We start from the raw sequence: 19,053 nt of genomic DNA on the forward strand, positions 1-19,053 counted from the left end.
CTCCGGGGCACCTGGTATTGGCCACTGTTGGAAGACAGGATACTGGGCTAGAGATGGACATTTGGTCTGACCCTGCATAGCTGTTCTTATGTTCTTAAAATGCTATTTAGTTACAAATCAAAATATACATTAAGTTCTAGACGGTGTACCCTGGAAAGGAAGAGCTATAGAGAAACCAAGGCTTGCCTCCCTTACTTACATTAATGAGTACTTTTACTACACAAACAGTCCTATTGATCTAATGAGATTTCAGTTTGATTTCTTGCATAGTAAGGTACTAAGCAATGAGCAGAGGAGGCAGAATTTGACTCAAGTTAGTAGTACATTCACAGGCAGAGATTAAGGGAAAATGTTCCCATCACTTATGCTAATAATATATCTGCTTAGGCATCAAAGGGAGAATATACTCTGTTTATATTATTTTATCTTAAAGTACTACTTCAGAAAAAAAAATGTTTCTTGGAAAAGAGCTACCACAGTGGCAATGCTTCATTGCAGCTTTCTAGTGCAACTTCCCATTCTCTAATGCATACAGCCATTATATATATATATATATATATTTTTTTTTCCATACTGGGAGAGAGGAAGTCAGCATTTCAAAAGTTTCATCTTTCATGGATGAGCAGAACATGACCTTATTTCCACTAGTGCTTTCCACCTGCAATCTTGAGATATTTATCACATGAGACGTGCACCAGATCCTAATAATAATTCTTGTTCAAGAGAACAGGGTGGGGGAAAAGAGGGAGGGACATTCCAAGGCCTGGTCTACACTAGGGTGGGGGTTCGAACTAAGGTAATAGCGTAGCTGAAGTCGAACTACCTTAGTTCGAACTTCTTACCTGTCCAGACGCCGCAGGATCGAAGTCCGCGGCTCCCCCGTTGACTCCGCCACCGCCGTTCGCGGTGGTGGAGTTCCGGAGTCGACGGGAGTGCGTTCGGAGTTCGAACTATCGCGTCTAGATTAGACACGATAGTTCGAACTCCGAGAAGTTGAACGCTACCCGTCGACCCGGCCGTAAGTATGGACGTACCCCAAGTCCTCCTCCTAGTAAGTCCTGAGAGAAAATTCATTCCCAGACTCAGTTTGGGGTGTGTGTGTGCAAGACTCAACATAGTGAACATATACAATATATCCCTCAATTTGGTGTACACGCTCTCAGCTTCTTCCCTCCTCCTCCCCATGTACCTTTTTTTGAATTAGGGAAAGGATTTCTCAGATTTTAACTAACAGTATGGTTTGGTGAATAAGGTATCCAAAATATCCAGGTGTGGAGTTTAGTTCTCTACATTCCTTTTCCATATAAATTCTGCCATCCGGAAATACCCTAAAAGCTAGAGGTAAAAGTATGTCTTCACTGCAAAGTTATCCCTGGTGATCAGCTCTTGGGTCTGAGCAGTCAGGTTAGCTTAGTCTAGGTGTGAGCAGCCACACTACAAAACCATCCCAGAATTACCAGGTCCTCACTGCTGCTGGTCTCCCCCATGTGTGTTGCTAGGATTTCTGGGTTCAATCCTACGGTTCTTTGTGTTACAGTAAACTGAACTCCTCTTGTTTCTTTCCCATTGCATTGTCAGAAAACTTGTCTGCTCTTTGGACATATAGGGTGAATTGTGGAAAGGTACTGGAAGACTATGAGCACTCGAGTGATTTAGCAAGTGTGTTTACTGCAAAGTGGATGGGTTACCACCCAGAATTAAAGTGGAACTGGGGCTCGATACCATACCCAAAGCTGACCCAGGTTGGGTGTGGACATGCGGAGGAGGGCATTGGGGGGAACAATTTGGTAACAGGCCAAGCTAACTCTGCAGTGAATACATACCCTAAATGAATACTGCTGTTACTTAGTCATGTATTTTTCCTCCCTGATATTTGATTTTCAAATTTAAAATAATTATCTTGTATTTTGTGACCAGTGTTATAGGTTCTTCCAAATTGAGTATACACTACAGATAATATGTAGTTAAGATTACCTATATTTATATAACCTTTAAGAATATTAAGGTTGTTTAATCCTTATGAGTGACATCAATATGGACCCAATTAGCACAGTTTGCAGCCACTTCATAATTCAAAAGAGTGTGATCATTCAGCTGGAAGCACATTTGACAGAAACTGCATAGTCATGAAGGTAAAAGCTTGCAAGATCACCCACTAGGATGGAGAAGCTGTCATTCTTTCATCAGTGCTGTTGAATACTAATGTCAAGGTCAGAATAGTGTAATTTTAGGCTGCCAAAATATTGTTGGAACTGATACACTAGTAGATGCTTAAGAAAGTAAGGAAATACAAGTTTAATAAACTTTGATATGGCAGTTATAAAGTTTGTGGATTGTCTCATATACTGTATTACTCTGTGTGTTCTAATAAGACAGTAGCATTTATTTTTACATATATTACCTAATTCTGAGATTTGCCATCTGTTTTTAAAATACACATATTTATAATGAAGAAGCTTAAATATTCCCCCTGCATAAGTTGTAGTTTCCAGCATTATCTTAATACTTCTGACATTTTGCACATATGCTATTTTTAATTAAATGTAAATGACTTTAAGGGTTTATAAATTATGGCGCAAAAATAAGTATGATTTTTCCCCCCTTATACAGAGTGAATTCCACTGTTAGAATTAGGGTCCTTGTATTGAATTGACACACATCCCAAAGTGATGACTTGTGGATTTTAATTTATTTCCACATGTTCACTAACACAGTATGATTATTGCCATTCTCTATGGATGAAAGTTTTTGCAGATTTTCAAGATAATAAAAATAAGTGTGTTTTAAGCAGGATTTAATTATTTTGATAGTACAGGTAAGTATTTGAAGTTACCTTTAAGTGGAAGATATTTTCAAAAGCATCTGAGGTATTTAAGAACATAATTCCTATTGAAAATCAATGGGACTTGTGCTCCCAGATCCTTCATTTGAAGGATTTAAAAAACTCCCTTGTCTGTTTTAGAGGAGATTGAGCTTTTTTTCTCAACATAGTATCCTCTTAATGTAATGCCAATGATGTTAGATTTCCGTATTCAGCTAGACAGACGTGGCCCAAAATCAAATCAACTAAATCTATATTACTGATGATCCAACAGTAGTTAAGATCTTAGTAATAAGAATTCCATTGTGAGTTTGGTTACTCAAGTTTCCTCCTAAATACTGAAATTCTTGAACAACAAAATGGAGCAAGCTGATAGTTTTATATAAGCTAAAATCTGTAAGTGACTTTTTTGGGTTCATTTTTTTTTTCAAAAGATTCTTTGGTTTTGATTGATTTTTACATTACATGAATATGTCAATGAACAGTGGCAAGTAATACCTCAGTAGGATTGCTTTTCATATTCCAGATACAGCTTTGAAAGATGTCTAAAATGACATGTTTGCAGTAAAATATACATGGCTGGGTGAACTTTCCTGGTCTTATCTTGCGCCTCAGTAATTCTAAAACAGAAACTGAAGTCTTTGTTCTCATGAACTAGACATCTTTTAAAATATATTTATTAAAATTAAATATTCAAAGATTCCAAAGTTATCATAAACATACGGAGAATGAATCCTTTCCTTCTTGTGCACGGTTAACTTTCATTCATATTAATGGGGGTTAGGAACATGCTTCAAGCAGAGAAGACCCTGTCATTTTTAAAACCTATCTAGTGAATATTTGGCTTGGTTGAGTTCATGTTGCCTATTTACTACACTGTTGAAAGACTAGGTATTAGGAGAAAAAAAAAATTTCCATTCAACTTCTTTTTATTAACCTAATTGGTTTTGAATGGTCTAAAAATGCACTCATTCAGTATTATTCTGAGGAGAGGATATGGACCTTACTAATATTTTAAGAGGCCTAATTGTGTGGTACATTAATCGCTAACATTTTGTATGTAGCAGGATGTCACTGCTTGTTAAATATCGGTGTGTTTTTTTTTGTAAGGTAACCCCCAAGGGAAATATCAAGTTTATAGAAAACTTTGAAGAGGGTGTTGATAATCTAATTTAAAAAGTAGATGTTGCTTGATTCAGTTTGAAAAACATTTACATTGGGTCTGAAAGCCAAATGTTCAAATCAACTTTCAGAAAACTCGTGTAAGAATTTCCACTATGAATAATGATTAATAAAATACTTGCACAGATTTTGGTTTCATTTTAGACTTAAAACTTAAGTTCCTATTGCCTGCATATAGTTACTGTTCCTGAGGAAAAAGTAGTGTATTAGCCTCATTGCCCTGATTATATATTTGTAATAAAATGTCCAGGTTAACCACTCAGTAAGAGACGGGGCCTCTTTCCAAAGTAGCTTGGATGCTTAAAGTGCTGGTTAGCCAAAGATATCTGTAACACTGTATGATTTTACTTTGGCTTGAAATAAACAAACCATGCTTTTATTAAAACAATTACCATATTTATGGTTCTGGATAGCAGCCTCTTCACCTTTTTTTATTCGTGTGTGACTTTTGGTCTCTAAGTTCGGATTCATCAAGTCCTAATGTGGACAAGTAGCTGGAAGACAACTGACTCCTGTGATTCAAGTCTTAAGCTTTTTTCTTGAATCCTAAGGCTTGAGAAATATATGTTGACATGTTAGTGAAATTGTAAGTATTGGGTGGGCATCAAAGTAATTGTCAGTGACAGACATGCTTTTGGAAAGACAAATTCTCACATGATTTGTGTGAGGCAGCCTCAGAAGGATGTCATAGTAACAGCCAGCACATATGCATGCAATGTTGCTTTCAAATATTGTACATGTTCCAAGTGTTAAAATGAGTTTGTGGAAATGACATCGATGATTGAAAGGGCTTTGCCTCATGCAAATTATAATGGATTTTGTATACCTGTCTTTTCAATTCAAAAACATCTGTTGGAGCCATATAACTGTTTTACATCTGTAAATTGCTCATATACTAAAATTAAGCTGTAATGATATGAAAAAGTTGTCCCAGGCTGGGATAGTGCAAGACATGATGAGGCCTTTTTAACCTAAAGGTCTGTTATACCGTTGCCAGCTAATAAGTGGTCTTAGTCTAGCAGGACCATACATCATGGGGTTCTTTATTATAATGGTGAAATATAAATTGAACCTTTTTCAGGCTAAAAACAATATAGTATAAACCAGTAGTTCCATACATAAAAAATTAACAGCCTGAAAATGGTATCTAAGTACTGAGTAGCTGGATCCTGTCTGGAAATCTGGTGTCGTGAATAATGGTGTATCTCTTCTATCTAGATACCATACACTTGTTTCTCTGTCCCCTACTCCTCCCTGTCCCACAATTCAACTTGTAACCCTTTGTAACCCTTCAACTTTGCTCCTTTGTATTTTGGGCAATACAGTTGTCTCAAAACAAGCAAGCAACCAAACCAAAAAAAAAAAATCTGGCAAATGGTACTATAAACAGTCACAACTTTTGATAATGTCAAGCTATGTGGACCTGCAAACTTGAAGACAAGTTAACGTTGACTGTTAAACAATAGCAATCTAACTACAGTGCAATGCAAGTTCATTCTAACATGAACAAGAAATGAAATGGTAGACTACCAGTAAGTGGAGAAGAAACAGTTAATGAAGGGATGGTATTGTGTGCCAGTGCCCATAGATCTATTATGTTACTCTCTCTTCAGGTCCACACTCACCTTCCCTCCCTGTAATATTTTTTGTATGATGTCAGAATTAATATTGGTCAGGAAGGGAGGAAACTAAATGCTTTTCTGTGCAGTATGGACATGGGTGAATGTATGCAGTGAGACACATGCATAAGATATAAATGGTCTAAGTCCTTAAAGGTTCCAAGATCCAATGTTTTTATGTAATTACAATAGCTTGGCTCTGTGAATGAAGTATGTGTAGAGAACTCTAGTTAGAATTCTGTTCATACACATTAATGGCTAAAAATATGCTCAAGAAATATAAGTCACCCGTAATGGTGTGTGGCTGATAGTGCACCCACATTTAGTGTGTGTGTGTGTGTGTGTGTAGATGGAGATACACTTTTGGGTGTATGTATTTAATTTGTGTGAGAAAATATTCAATTTAGAAAGTCCATAGACCTTCATTTCACACACACACATCATATTTTAATATGCATTCACAAATCCATTCCTTGTGGGCAAGGGTGGAAATATATATTATAAATACAGTTGTTACTCCCTTTCTAGAGATAAGCTTTATGCTTCAAGTTAAACTTAAAGAATTTATTCTCTATCTAGCCTTTCTGAATGACTAAACTGGTCACAAATTACAACATGGGTGCATGAGTGACTTTTTGGCATAGTACACCTGATAGCGGTTGTTTATATATAGAATATCTCTGATCAATCTCTGACACTTATTACTTGCTTCCTGCTGCTTGGAAACGTGTACTGTAATAGCATTTGTATATTTTCTGTTCCCTTAAGGTTTCAGATTTCTGCTTCATAAGAGTACAGAAAATTAGAAGAAAAATCGTAGACATTGTAACAGAAAAAAAATAAAACTAGCAATTTGTATCCTGACTAAACAGACCCCTGTATGTGTGTGCATAGGAGTCTGTGTGTTTGTGCACACAATTATTTAACTTTGAGTATCACACATATATAAATTATAGTACTATAAATTATAGTTTGCTCTTGCCAATAACTAGACCACCATACTTGAGGATTTAAAAAAAATCTCCTTACATATAGCATAAGGAATTTTCTTAGAAAAGTTGAGTTATAAAATTAAAAATTGATCCATTCCCTTGTGCACCATGATGTACTGAATTCAATAGTACAATACTTGGCAAAAATTACCAGATTGCCATTGATTTTTACCTTTTCAATGGATCCTATCCAGCAGCAAGTAATTTAGCTTTCTGAGGCATATGAGGTTGCACACCCATTTAATCTATTCAGGAGAAGGGTAAGTAGTTTCAAAAAGGTGGGACAAACAAACCTATCTTTCCTAGGGTCAGTAGGAGTGAAGCTGCTGGAAGGTGTGGATCAAGGTAAAGAATTTCCCAACTTTCCACGCAGGTTTAAGCCCTGATTCAGCAAGGTATTAAGCATATGACTAACTTTAAGTATATGAGTTAGTACTATTGAATCTGTTAACTTTACATCCACTGAGATGCAGCTGCAGAAGTAATCTTGGACTAAACGGAAACAAATATTCTTTGATGTACATTTTCTGAAGTTTCTTCTCCATGGACTTTTTCCATTGACTTCAGTAGGACCAGGATTTAACCCCATTTGTCTTGTACATACGTTTATGGCAAATCCAGGAGAGATCTGTCCCAGACTTTTTAGGTCTATTGTGTGTACAGTTTGCAGATGAAGTACTGATATAATGTAATATGTTTATTTTTTCAAGTGTGAATTAGTCCCATAATTGCCTTTAAAATGTTTTTGCAAACTATGAAAAGACAGTACAAATGATGTTGCTTACAAGGTATTTTTGCTAATCTTGACTAAATATTACAGTTGAAAACTTAACTGCCTTAGTTATTTGTAGGTCTGTTGATTAATCACAGTTAACTCATGATTAACTCAAAAAAATTAATCCCAGTTAAAAAATGAATCATGATTAATCCACTGTTAAACAATAGAATACCAATTGAAATTTATTAAATATTTTTGGATGTTTTTCTACATTTTCAAATATATTTATTTCTATTACAACACAGAATGCAAAGTGCACATTTATAAGCTCATTTCATATTATTTTTATTACAAATATTTGCATTGTAAAAATGATAAAAATAGTATTTTACAATTCACCTAATACAAGAACTGCAGTGCAATCTCTCTATCATGAAAGTTGAACTTACAAATGTAGAATTATGTACAAAAAAAGGGGATTCAAAAATGAAACAATGTAAAACTTTAGAGCAGTGGTCCCCAACGTGGTGCCTGCGGGTGCCGTGGCGCCTGCCGGGGCATCTATCTGCTCCCGCGAACCAGCTGGCGGACAAGCATCCACCAAAAATCCGCCAAAAAGCAGCAACGTCAAGAGGCGTCACAACCAAAAAGCAGCAGCAGCAAGAGGCATTGCCACTGAAATGCTGCTGATTTTCTTGACGTTGCCGCTTCTTGGCATTTCGGCAGATGCTTGTCCATTGGCCGTGGTCCTTGATGGCTCGTTGTCTGGTGCCCACCAGACGAAAAAGGTTGGGGACCACTGCTTTAGAGCCTACATATCCACTCAGTCCTACTTCAGCCAGTCGGTCAGACAAACAAGTTTGATTACAATTTGCAGGAGATAATGCAGCCTGCTTCTTGTTTACAATGTCACCTGAAAGTGAGAACAGGCATTCTCATGGCACTATTGTAGCCAGCCTTACAAGATATTCACGTGCCAGATGCGCTAAAGATTCATATGTCCCTTCATACTTCAACCACCATTCCAGAGGACAGGCATCTGTGCTGATGGTGGATTCTACTCGATAGTGATCCAAAGGAGTGCAGGCCAACGCATGTTGATTTTCATCATCTGAGTCAGATGCCACCAGCAGAAGGTTGATTTTCCTTTTTGGTGGTTTGGGTTCTGTAGTTTCTGCACTGGAGTGTTGCTCTTTTAAGACTTCTGAAAGCATGCTCCACACCTCGTCCCACTACGATTTGGAAGGCACTTCAGATTCTTAAACCTTGAATCGAGTGCTGTAGCTATCTTTAGAATCTCACATTGGTACCTTCTTTGCGTTTTGTCAAATTTGCAGTGAAAGTGTTCTTAAAACAAACAATGTGCTAGGTAATCATCTAAGACTGCTCTAACATGAAATATATGGCAGAATGCTGGTAAAACACAGAGCAGGAAACATACAATCTCCCCCATGGAATTCAGTCAAAACAATTACATTAATGCTTTTTTTTTTTAACGGACATCATCAGCATGGAAGCATGTCCTCTGGAATGGTGGACGAAGCATGAAGGGGCATACAAATGTTTAGCATATCTGGCACATAAATACCTTGCAAAGCCAGCTACAAAAGTGCCATGCAAATGTCTATTCTCACTTTCATGTGACATTATAAATAAGAAATAGGTAGCAGTATCTCTCGTAAATGTAAATAAGCTTGTTTGTCTTAGAGATTGGCTGAACAAGAAGTAGGACTGAGTGGCCCTGTAGGCACTAAAGCTTTACATTGTTTTGTTTTTGAGTGCAGTTATGTAACAAAAAATTCTACATTTGTAAGTTACTTTCATGACAAAGAGATTGCACTACAGTACTTGTATGAGGTGAATTGAAAAAAATACTATTTCTTTTATTTTTTACAATGTGAATATTTGTAATAAAAATAAATATAAAGTGAGCACTGTACACTTTGTATTTTGTTTTTTCATTGAAATCGATATATTTGAAAATGTAGAAAACATCCAAAATATTTAAATAAATGGTATTCTATTATTGCTTAACAGTGCAATTAATCGTGATTAATTTTTAAATCGCTTGACAGCCCTAATTATTTGTGAGAAATATACAGCCATTTTGAGGTCTAAGCATTTGAAGTGTATGTGAAATTCCCAGGTTAATTCTCTCATGCAATTTGTTTTCGCCAAGATATGGCAACTTCGGGTGAGGCACAAGAACAATGCATGGAAAAATTAAACATTACTGTTTACCTTAAAGTATGGTTTTAATGCACCCACAGGTTTTTTTGTTTTCACCCTTTCTAAAAATAAACTGTACATATTTTTCCCATAGATCTCCCTTCTACATTCTCCCACAGAATTCCATGCCTCAGAAGCTTCCTAATAATTATGATTCATAATTAGTTATTATGTTTAGAAAAAATAACTATCAATATCATGTAAAACATTACCTAATAAACAAACCACAAAAAGGAAAGCAAGAACTCCCTAAAACATACAATAAATTCTGCTGCACTTCTCAGCACTATATTGTAAAATTCATCCTTAAATCTACAAAATAAATTAATTTTAAAAAAGCAGCACTAACAAAAACATCTTGAAAGGTACTACAGATGAGCTTTGGTATCTGTGGGGGGACAACATTCCAGGGTTATGGGTCATAGTGGAAAATGCCCTATTTCTGATACTCTTCAGATTATTCCAGCTTCTATAAGCAAATCCAACCTCATGGCATGAATTCTAGATGTCAGATTTGCCCACTATGGAAATTTGGTGGAAAATCTGCATTGTCTTAACCAGCTCGTCCTTCTTTTAGTTATTGGAACAATTGTTTTAATACCAAACTTTGGCACATCATAAAGAAATAAAGCATTATTATTTAAATCACAGGGAGCCAGGGCAAGAATCCTGGCCTTTCATCTCCCAAAAATGCATGCATTTTCATTTGAGCTAAATGGGATAGTTTTTTGCTGATAATAGTAGTTGGTCCTTTATCTTCACTCAGGACCAGCCAGAGGCAACTTTGCTCAGTTGTGCAGACAAAACCATTATGTGCTTCTGCAAAATCCTTGTATATTGTTTGTTCATTTAACTAATTCTTAGCTTCCCAGTGTTTCTTTTCACTTTTCATTGAGATTGATCTTGGGCACTACAATAGCTCACTTCCATTGTTCTTCATGAACTTTATTCCACCTGAAACTGATGTTTTTTTCTCCTTTATCCCATTAACCTTGGGAAATATTTTTTAGCATTTGGGTGTCCTGGAATTGGCATAGGTTTCTCCGAACATTGTGTTTTCAGTACTTTGGCCCTAATCAGTTCTGTTTTCTTGGTGGCCTGAAGCTTTAGAGAGTAGGGAGTGTACTATTGCAACCTCATGGTGAACAGGGAGAGGACCCACTGGGGCTGCTTAATAACCTCAAATGGATAGAGGCTTCATGTGGAGGGAGCTCTTGGTTGATATATATTGGTGAGCAAAGGGAAACAACTGAATGGGTGGGGCCTCATTTGCATTTTTGTAACATGACCGTTAGGGTTGTCTTGGTTAAAACACAGTTTAATTTTGAGTTTGGAGGTAATAAAACACACTTTTGCCTGTTGGGAAATGAAAGGACATGAGACTGCACAACTGTGCCCGGGGGAAGAAGTCATCTTGACCAAAAATATTGTATGGCACAGGTGTATAGTGGAGCCTGAATAAAGCTAAGGAAAGAGGAGAAAGGGGCTTCTCCCTTCAGAGGAAGGGGCAAGTACATCCCTGGGGGCAAGGACTATGTTAAGAATCCTAGATACTATTTGATCCCTCCTTGAAGACTGCAAAGATGTAGTGCAGGGGCAGCACAAGCAAGAGAAGGCTTTTGCTGAAGCCTCCTACAGCTTATTTGAGGAATTCTGGTTAGGGTCCCCCTTCCTAGCAATCAACTCTGTAATCACTTCAGCTAAATCAGGTGGTAGAGTCCCTGCAGTAGACCAGCCAAAACTTCCCTAGGGCTCCTCCAACTCTGGACAACAAACAGCAAATGGATTTGCATCAAAGTTGGGAGAGGGGAAAGGGAAGTAAGGTGCTATTATAGGCACACACCACCTTATTGGACAGTCACACCATGAGAGGGGGAATGAAGTTAAGGCTATTGCCAAGACACCCTGGAGGAGTGGGAGTCTGTCTTAATAGATATATACAGATATTGTAGATTTATTATTGCCGGCTTTTCCATGCTTATTCTGTGTTCCCTTCATCACCAGTAAATTTTCTAGGTTTTGTACAATGGACTCAGTGCTCACACAAGGGACTGTCCAAGGGGCCCCAGTTTCTGGGTGGAGGCGTGAGCTGGTCTTATTTGTAGAGTTTCCAGAAAGAGGCCCTAGATAATTGAACAGGCAGGAGGGTTACATCTGTAGATGGTATCAAGTCCTCGACAATGAGGCTCTTGCAGCTAAGCCCACAGGAACACCGCCTCATCAAAATGTCTGGATGTAAGAGATGCAGCATATAGCTGCAATTAGAACCAGATTAATTATTGAAGTTTAGGAAATATTTTAAAATGGTTATGTTAGATGTGGAGGTTTGATAAATAAACATTTATATATCCCGTTATTTCAAGATGCCTACAACTCACAGAACATTGGTTAATTATTCTTGTTAGGGTCACAATCACTCTCTGGCAGCTTCTGGATACTTGAATAATTCTGTGACCAAGATTGCTTGTTTTTCCTCACAAAGCACTGACTGGGGGCAGGGGAGAGAGCCTCTGCTTTCAGATGTGGACCTTACTATCATTATCCATGCTTTGGTCACCTCCTACTGCAATGCACTCTGCATGGGGCCACATTTTGTTAATTTGGAAACTTAAACTGGCACAGAATGTGGCTGACTACATATTAAGCAGTGCTTCACACAGGACATTGCACCAGTGCTCTTTAATGTGCGCTAGTTTCTGGTTAGTTTCCAAGTGGAGGATAAAGGTGTTGCTTTTGACCTATAGAACATCAAATAATGTGGGATCTGGTCAATTGAAAAATCACCTTTCTCCCTTTGTAATAGAGCTGCAGCGATAATTGTCAGAGAGGGTTGAGGTAGCAGCCCCCTGTTTTAGAGGACACTGTCAATTTAAAATGTACAGTTCTCTATGAACAATTTGTATCTATTATTGCAAGTAACTCCTAAATTACTATAACTGAAAGGGATTAGAAGGAGACTATTTTTGTTTGTTTTACTTTGTGCAGTTGCAGTAATCTGTGAATAGCTCCGTTTCACTGGTTCCCCTGTATACCCAGTAAATCAGTTTCCCATGTTTGTGTGGATCTCTCACCTAGCAACATGTGGAAGAAAAATAACATTTTTTTAAAATATTGGTAAGAAAACAAACAGTGGTATGGGGCTTACATGTTGGTGCAGTATCTGAAACTATTTTTAATTCTTTTTTTTTTTAATGGACTACATTTCAAGTTGATTCCTTTTTAAAAGAAAGGGCTGCTAGCAAGATCTTTGAATCTTCCCCATCACTGCCGTTTGTCTGACATAGCCCAGATCTTGACCTTAGCCTTTTAGCACCTGGATAAGAGATGAGGGACGTGGAAGAGGGTGGCTATTTTGCAAGCAGCTCCTAGCCTTGGTTTGGTTTGAGTTGTAGACACAGTCCACTGCAATATTTTGGGGATTTGTTTGAACATTTGTAAAACCATTTGTTTATATTAGGAATAAATATTTAAGGAAATCTATATAGAAAATACATATAGACACATGGATAACTTTATTTGTTGACTTTTTAGGTGGAGGAGAGTTTGCAGGGGGGAAAAGAAACAGCAGAATAAGAAACAGCAGAATAAGAAAGAAAATGGTAAGACGAGATAAGCTTTTGTACTTAGAAGTTAAGGACTGTAACTTTTTGTTACATGTGTATGGTTATTAGAAAGGTGCAGATTGGTCTGACCAAATAGCGTCTGTCAGGGACTAGGTTTTGACAGCACCTAAAGAGGGGAAGGAGAAAGAGATAAGTGTACTGTAAAAAGTACCATGGATAAATTAATTACAGAAGGACATACAAAAGAGCAGTAAAAATCCTATGGGAGAAAAATCAGTAAAGATGATTAACAGCCATAAAATAAATATGTTTAAGCTGTCATCTTTGCTTTTATAGTTAGGATTTAACCACTATTAAATCAATGCTTTTATCATAATTATGCTTTTCAGACTTTATTTAACCAGTGTTTTGTACAGACACAGTAACTCATCATAACCTTTGAGCCCCTCTGTTTTAACATTTCACAGGACTGTTGTCTAAGTTTGAGGCTCCTGGGAAGCAAATTTAGCTGAAATGTTCTAGTACAGTTGTATGTGTGAAGCACAGCCATAGAATTCCTCTCAGATTTGCCTATTGTTGCAGAGAGGGGTTTTGTAATTACCAAGGGATTATGGCAGAATATGAAAGGCACTGAAAGCAGCTTTCTTGCAGCTCAGGAATGTGTTCTGCACAAACTCTCTGAAAAAATCAGCCAGGGTAGTGAGGCAGAAGTATATTAAAACATTAAGAGTTCACGAAGAAGGTCCTGCTAGAAACTCCTAATTAAAGAAATAAAATGCGCTTTTAAAGAATGTCAAAGACTGTCATTTGATTTCTCCAGTAGGGAAAAAAGGGTCTTCTGAGGATTGCAAATTAGATGATGGCACTACATAAATACAATGGATTCATCCTTTTTTCCCCTCCACAACAAAGTAATGAAAACAGAGCTTAATGGTACATAAATAAAAATAATTAAATAGAAGATAGTGGTGGTGGTACATTACCTGAATTGATATACAAGATTAAGAGGCCAATAACCCAGAAACAAGTTACTTACTTTGGTATTTTATATAAATTAGTCAACACTTTTAGACATGAATATCATAATTTTTAATTATATCTTGTTACTGATTGTTTTAGCTAGCAAGGATCAATCTCTTCCTCAAGGCATTATCTCTGAATTAATTTCTACAAAAGAACCTTGTAATGTTTTACATTATTTCTCCTTGTCCTTTTCTCTTTAAGGAAAGTAACATTAGAATCCAGAAGGCCTGAGGCTATGTTTCACAGAGCTATGAGATAGTAGTAGCTACAGGAATTTGTCTGCTAAGGCCTACATTCAAACTTATATTTTTGTTAGATTCATGTATCCAATCTACTTCCTGGAGAAGTCAATGAGTAAAGGTCTCTTGACTTCATGAGAGCAGGATTGGGCCCTATGTGTTTAAACTATTGGCTTCCTCAATTTTGTTGAGATTTCAACAAGCCAAAGCAACATACTCTACAGTGCTGAGCAGACATGACTAGTTAAGTTATTTAACAGTATGTTTAAACAAATACAGGTGTGGATTAAGAGAATTCAGTTACATAAAATAAAGTAATTCTGAACTACAAACACTTTCTTTTAAATGTATGTACTGTGTTTGTTAGTGGAATTTTTTTGTTGTTGAAAGGAGTAAGAGAAAATATTTGAGCTCTTTCCACTTCTTCAGTGGAATGCATTAGTGTGTCTTGGTTTTATGTGCCTTTCAAGATGATGTATTAAGAGATTGAGCTTGTTACTATGCTCTGATACCATGTTTCATTTAATAGTTTGAATGTAATGTTATGCAACCAGGGTGCAAAATTATTATTTACTCCTATGTATTGTTTCGATGAATAGTTCATGGTATTGATTGTATTCTTGAACATGTTATCTCCAGGCCACAGGTTCAAAACCAATTCCACTCTATAATGGCCTATGTTAAATGAGTCAATGGCCACTGTCCAGTTCCTGTTAGATGGATGTCCAAAAATCCACCAGTATATGGGCAGGCTATTTGTCCAGTTGTAAACCAGACAGTCCTCTTTTTGAGTGGTTTGTCCCCCGTCCACTACTAAACAAAACCGAGCCATTTTGAAAAATGTACCACTCTGACCCCACTGGCATGACCTCACATCCACCATGTTAAGTACGTTGGTAAAAACAATTGTTTCATAAATGAATGTTAATAAATAAATAAATAAAAGCAAACGTGGCCATCATGACCCATGGGTGTTGAAGGCAGGTCTGCATGATTTCTGGGGTCATCAAGCTCTAGCCCTCCAGCCAGCAACTTACTGACATCAGGTAGAAATGGTACAGCTCAAAGTCCAGCTCAGATAGAAGGCTTCACACTTGCACTGCAATTGAGGAACCACCAGAGTTCCTGATTTGCTCCTTTCCTCTACTTAAACCAGAAGGAGGAATAGGACGTAGGGTGACCAGGTGTCCAGTTTTTGACTGGAACACCCAGTCGAAAAGGGACCCTGGCAGCTGTTGCAGGTCTGGTTGGCAGTGCTGAAGCGCTAAGGCAGGCTAGTCCCTACCTGTCCTGGCTGACATTGCATTGCACCCTGGAAGTGGCCAGCAGGTCTAGCTCATAGGCGGGGGGAAGCATGGGGCTCTGCACAGTGCCCCACTCCAAGCACTTGCTCTTCACTCCAATTAGCTGGGAACTGGCCAATGAGAGCTGGGGGATGGGGATGGTGCCTGAAGGCAAGAGTGACGTGTGGCGCCTCCTGGTCCCCTGCCTAGGAGCCAGACCTAGTGGCTGGTTCCAGGGCATGTGCAACCCCCAGTCCAGACCCCCCCACACACCCTAAACCTTTCATTCCCAGCCCCACCCCAGAGCCCACACCCCTCCTGCACCTCAAACCCCTGCCTCAACCCACAGCCCCCTTCTGCATTCCACAGCCCACAGTCAACCAAGTCTCCAAATCCCTCAGCCCCACCCAATTGATGACACCAACAGTGCCCTATTTACATTTATATTTTGAAACCTATCAGTTAGCCAGTTTTTAATCCATTTAGTGTGTGCTATGTTTATTTTATATCATTTAGTTTTTTAATCAAAATGTTGTGAGGTATCAAGCCAAACACCATACAGAAGCATGTATTACATCAACACTATTACCTATGCCAGCCAAACTTATCTCAACATTTTTTAGTTTGAAATAAGTTGAGATAAATTAAGTTAGTTTGACAAGATCTATATTCCATCAACCCATGCAGATTTGCATTAGTTATATAACACTCCTATCGTTCATTATTAATCAAGTTCTATATCAGCTCCTCCATTGTATTGACAATGAAGGATGTACAACTGAGAGGCCTGTAATTACCTGGGTCATCTCATTTATTCATTTTTTTTTATACATTAGCTTTCTTCCAGTCTTCTGGAACTTCCCCAGTGCTCCAACACTTACTGAAACATTAATGATCCAGCAAGCTCCTCAACCATATGTTTTAAAACTCTTGCATGAAAGTTATCTGAACCTGCTGATTCAAAAATGTCTAACTTAAGTAGCTTCTTTTTCCCCAAATACAGAACACAAATAGTTATTGAACACTTTTATCTTTTCTGCATTATTAATAATTCTATCATTTCTATGCAGTAACGGATGAATACCATTGTGAGGATTCTTTTTGTGCCTAATATGTTTTAAAACTTCTCTCTATTGTCCTTAACACTGTTGCCTATAAAGTTCACCTTGTGCCTTGGCTTCCCATATCAATTTTGTACAATTCTTAACTTCTGATTTATATTCATTGCTATCAGCTTCCCCTTTCTTCCATTTGCTTTGTTTTATTTATTTTTTTACAGCTACCTTTACTTGCCCTCTAAACCAGGTTGTGTTTTTTTTAACTTCAGCCTTCTTCCTTTAGTTGTGGGATTATGGCTTTTCCAGCATCTGGTATGTTTGTGTCAAATGATTCCCAATTATCATTCATATTTTTTGATTGAATTCTTCCTCCCAGCTGATTTGGCTCATAATTATTTTCAGGTTTGTGAAACTGGCCCTATTAAAGCACCAAGTATATATATATATATATTATTTGTCTGCACTTTGTTCTGCTTGCCCCTTATGAATATGATCAAATCATGTTCACTTTTACCTAACGCAATGTTAACTTTTAGTTCTGTGATCAGTTCCTCTTTATCATTTAGGACAAGGTCGAATATAGAATTCCTCTGTTGGCTTCAACATGTGTTGAATTAGGAAATTGTCCTCTGTTAATTAGATATTCCATTGATGTTTTAGTAGAGGTAGCAGAAGACCTCCGATATGTCACTCAAATTGAAATCCCTCATGATTGAACAGTTGCACCCCCACCCCCCATGCATTATAGATAGGAAGAGTTCATAAGGAAGAGTTCATCCTATTCTTTAGTGCAATTTGGTGGCCTGTAGAAGACACCAACTAGTACTTCATCTTGTGTTATATCTGGTATGAAATTGACCCATAAGTACTCAAGACCATTTTCTTCAAAGTTATAGTCCTAGCATTAGTGTATAGGCCATTCAAAATTTCTTCTCTTTCTATCTTTTGGTTTCCAAATGAATTTTGTTCTTAATGTCTTGATTTAATGCTGAGTGCTTCTATCTTCCCTCCCCTTTTGCTACTAGTATAACCCCCTCCTGACTACTCTGGCCAGCCTGTCCTCGAGAAGATTGGTCTCTATGCTACTGAGGTAGAGGCCTTCCATATGATCCAGCCCCCATTTCCTGTAGTTCTATTCTGTGAGATGTCCTTTTGGTCTTGCTTGACTCATGAGACCTTTATCTTAAAATGAAGGGAATGCCACCATAAGATGCAGTTCCCATCGCAAGGAACCAAGCCCAGGGACTGCATGAAGAGACCTAGAGAGAGCAAACTCAGATGGTGTTATTGACAGCTGTATTTGTCTCCAAGCTAAACCCCATACTGGTGATATCTTATCTCCACATTGGAGGAGTCTCTTTGAGGAGGTGACCAATTCCTTCCTTTTCTTTCCCAACACAACAATGCCTTACAAGATCCAACTCCGGTTGGTGCACCTAGCAGGGACGAGGACAGTCTCTGGCCATTTAGTACTCTAGAGCTTTAGGATCTTCTAAGGAGGGCCCATTGTGCCATAGGAAGACATGGTCTTGGCTGTAGAGCACTTTGACCTTTGTGGACATGGTTTCCACAATATTGGAAGGACTCTAAGAGCATCCATCTGTTTCACTTTCCTCAAAGACACTGAAGAGAGAAGAGTGAGGGGGGGTTGATATCAGCCTTCAACTACCTGAAGGGGGGTTCCAAAGAGGATGGAGCTCGGCTGTTCTCAGTGGTCGCAGATGACAGAACAACAAGCAATGGTCTCAAGTTGCAGTGGGGGAGATCTACACTGGATATTAGGAAACACTATTTCACTAGGAGAGTGGTGAAGCACTGGAATGGGTTACCTAGGGAGGTGGTGGCATCCCCATCCTTAGAAGTTTTTAAGGCCCACCTTGACAAATCCCTGGCTGGGATGATTTAGTTGGTGTTGGTCCAGCTTTGAGCAGGGGGTTGGCCTCCTGAGGTCTCCTCCAACCTTAATAATCTATGATTCTGTGATTTCTTAATGTGGGGCTTTCACTCTAAAATGCCCTGCCTCTCCAAAATGCTACTGTCTGCCTATGATCCCCCAGTGGAGGAGATGGTTCCCACAGAAGATCGTCTGATTGGAAGCTGTGAAGAAATCAGCCTTCTTGCTGAGTGTCTGTGTTATGCTTACTAAGCATTGTTATACCTTTGATTTTGCTGGGATTTTGTGCAAGAGGACTATACTACACAGTGTGTCACATTTTTAAAATCACTATTCCTACATCACAAGTAGCTACAGAATTCCAATCCTGTCTGAACCTCAGACTGTTGATGTAACCTTTCACCTTCTTGTAGCTCAGTCTACAAAGATAAA

General features: G+C 38.1%; 1 protein-coding gene across 1 annotated transcript in view; it reads left to right on the plus strand.

Moving 5' to 3' along the window:
- Nucleotides 1-19,053, plus strand: part of TENM3 (teneurin transmembrane protein 3) — a 1,686,859-nt gene that overhangs the window by 251,576 nt on the left and 1,416,230 nt on the right. Inside the window, exon 3 of the mRNA XM_045017713.1 lies at nucleotides 13,093-13,160. The gene's annotated coding sequence lies outside the window, so the exon portion shown is untranslated. The remainder of the gene's footprint in view (nucleotides 1-13,092; nucleotides 13,161-19,053) is intronic.

This window comes from Mauremys mutica, chromosome 5 (assembly GCF_020497125.1).
Source record: "Mauremys mutica isolate MM-2020 ecotype Southern chromosome 5, ASM2049712v1, whole genome shotgun sequence".
Classification (NCBI taxonomy): domain Eukaryota; kingdom Metazoa; phylum Chordata; order Testudines; family Geoemydidae; genus Mauremys; species Mauremys mutica.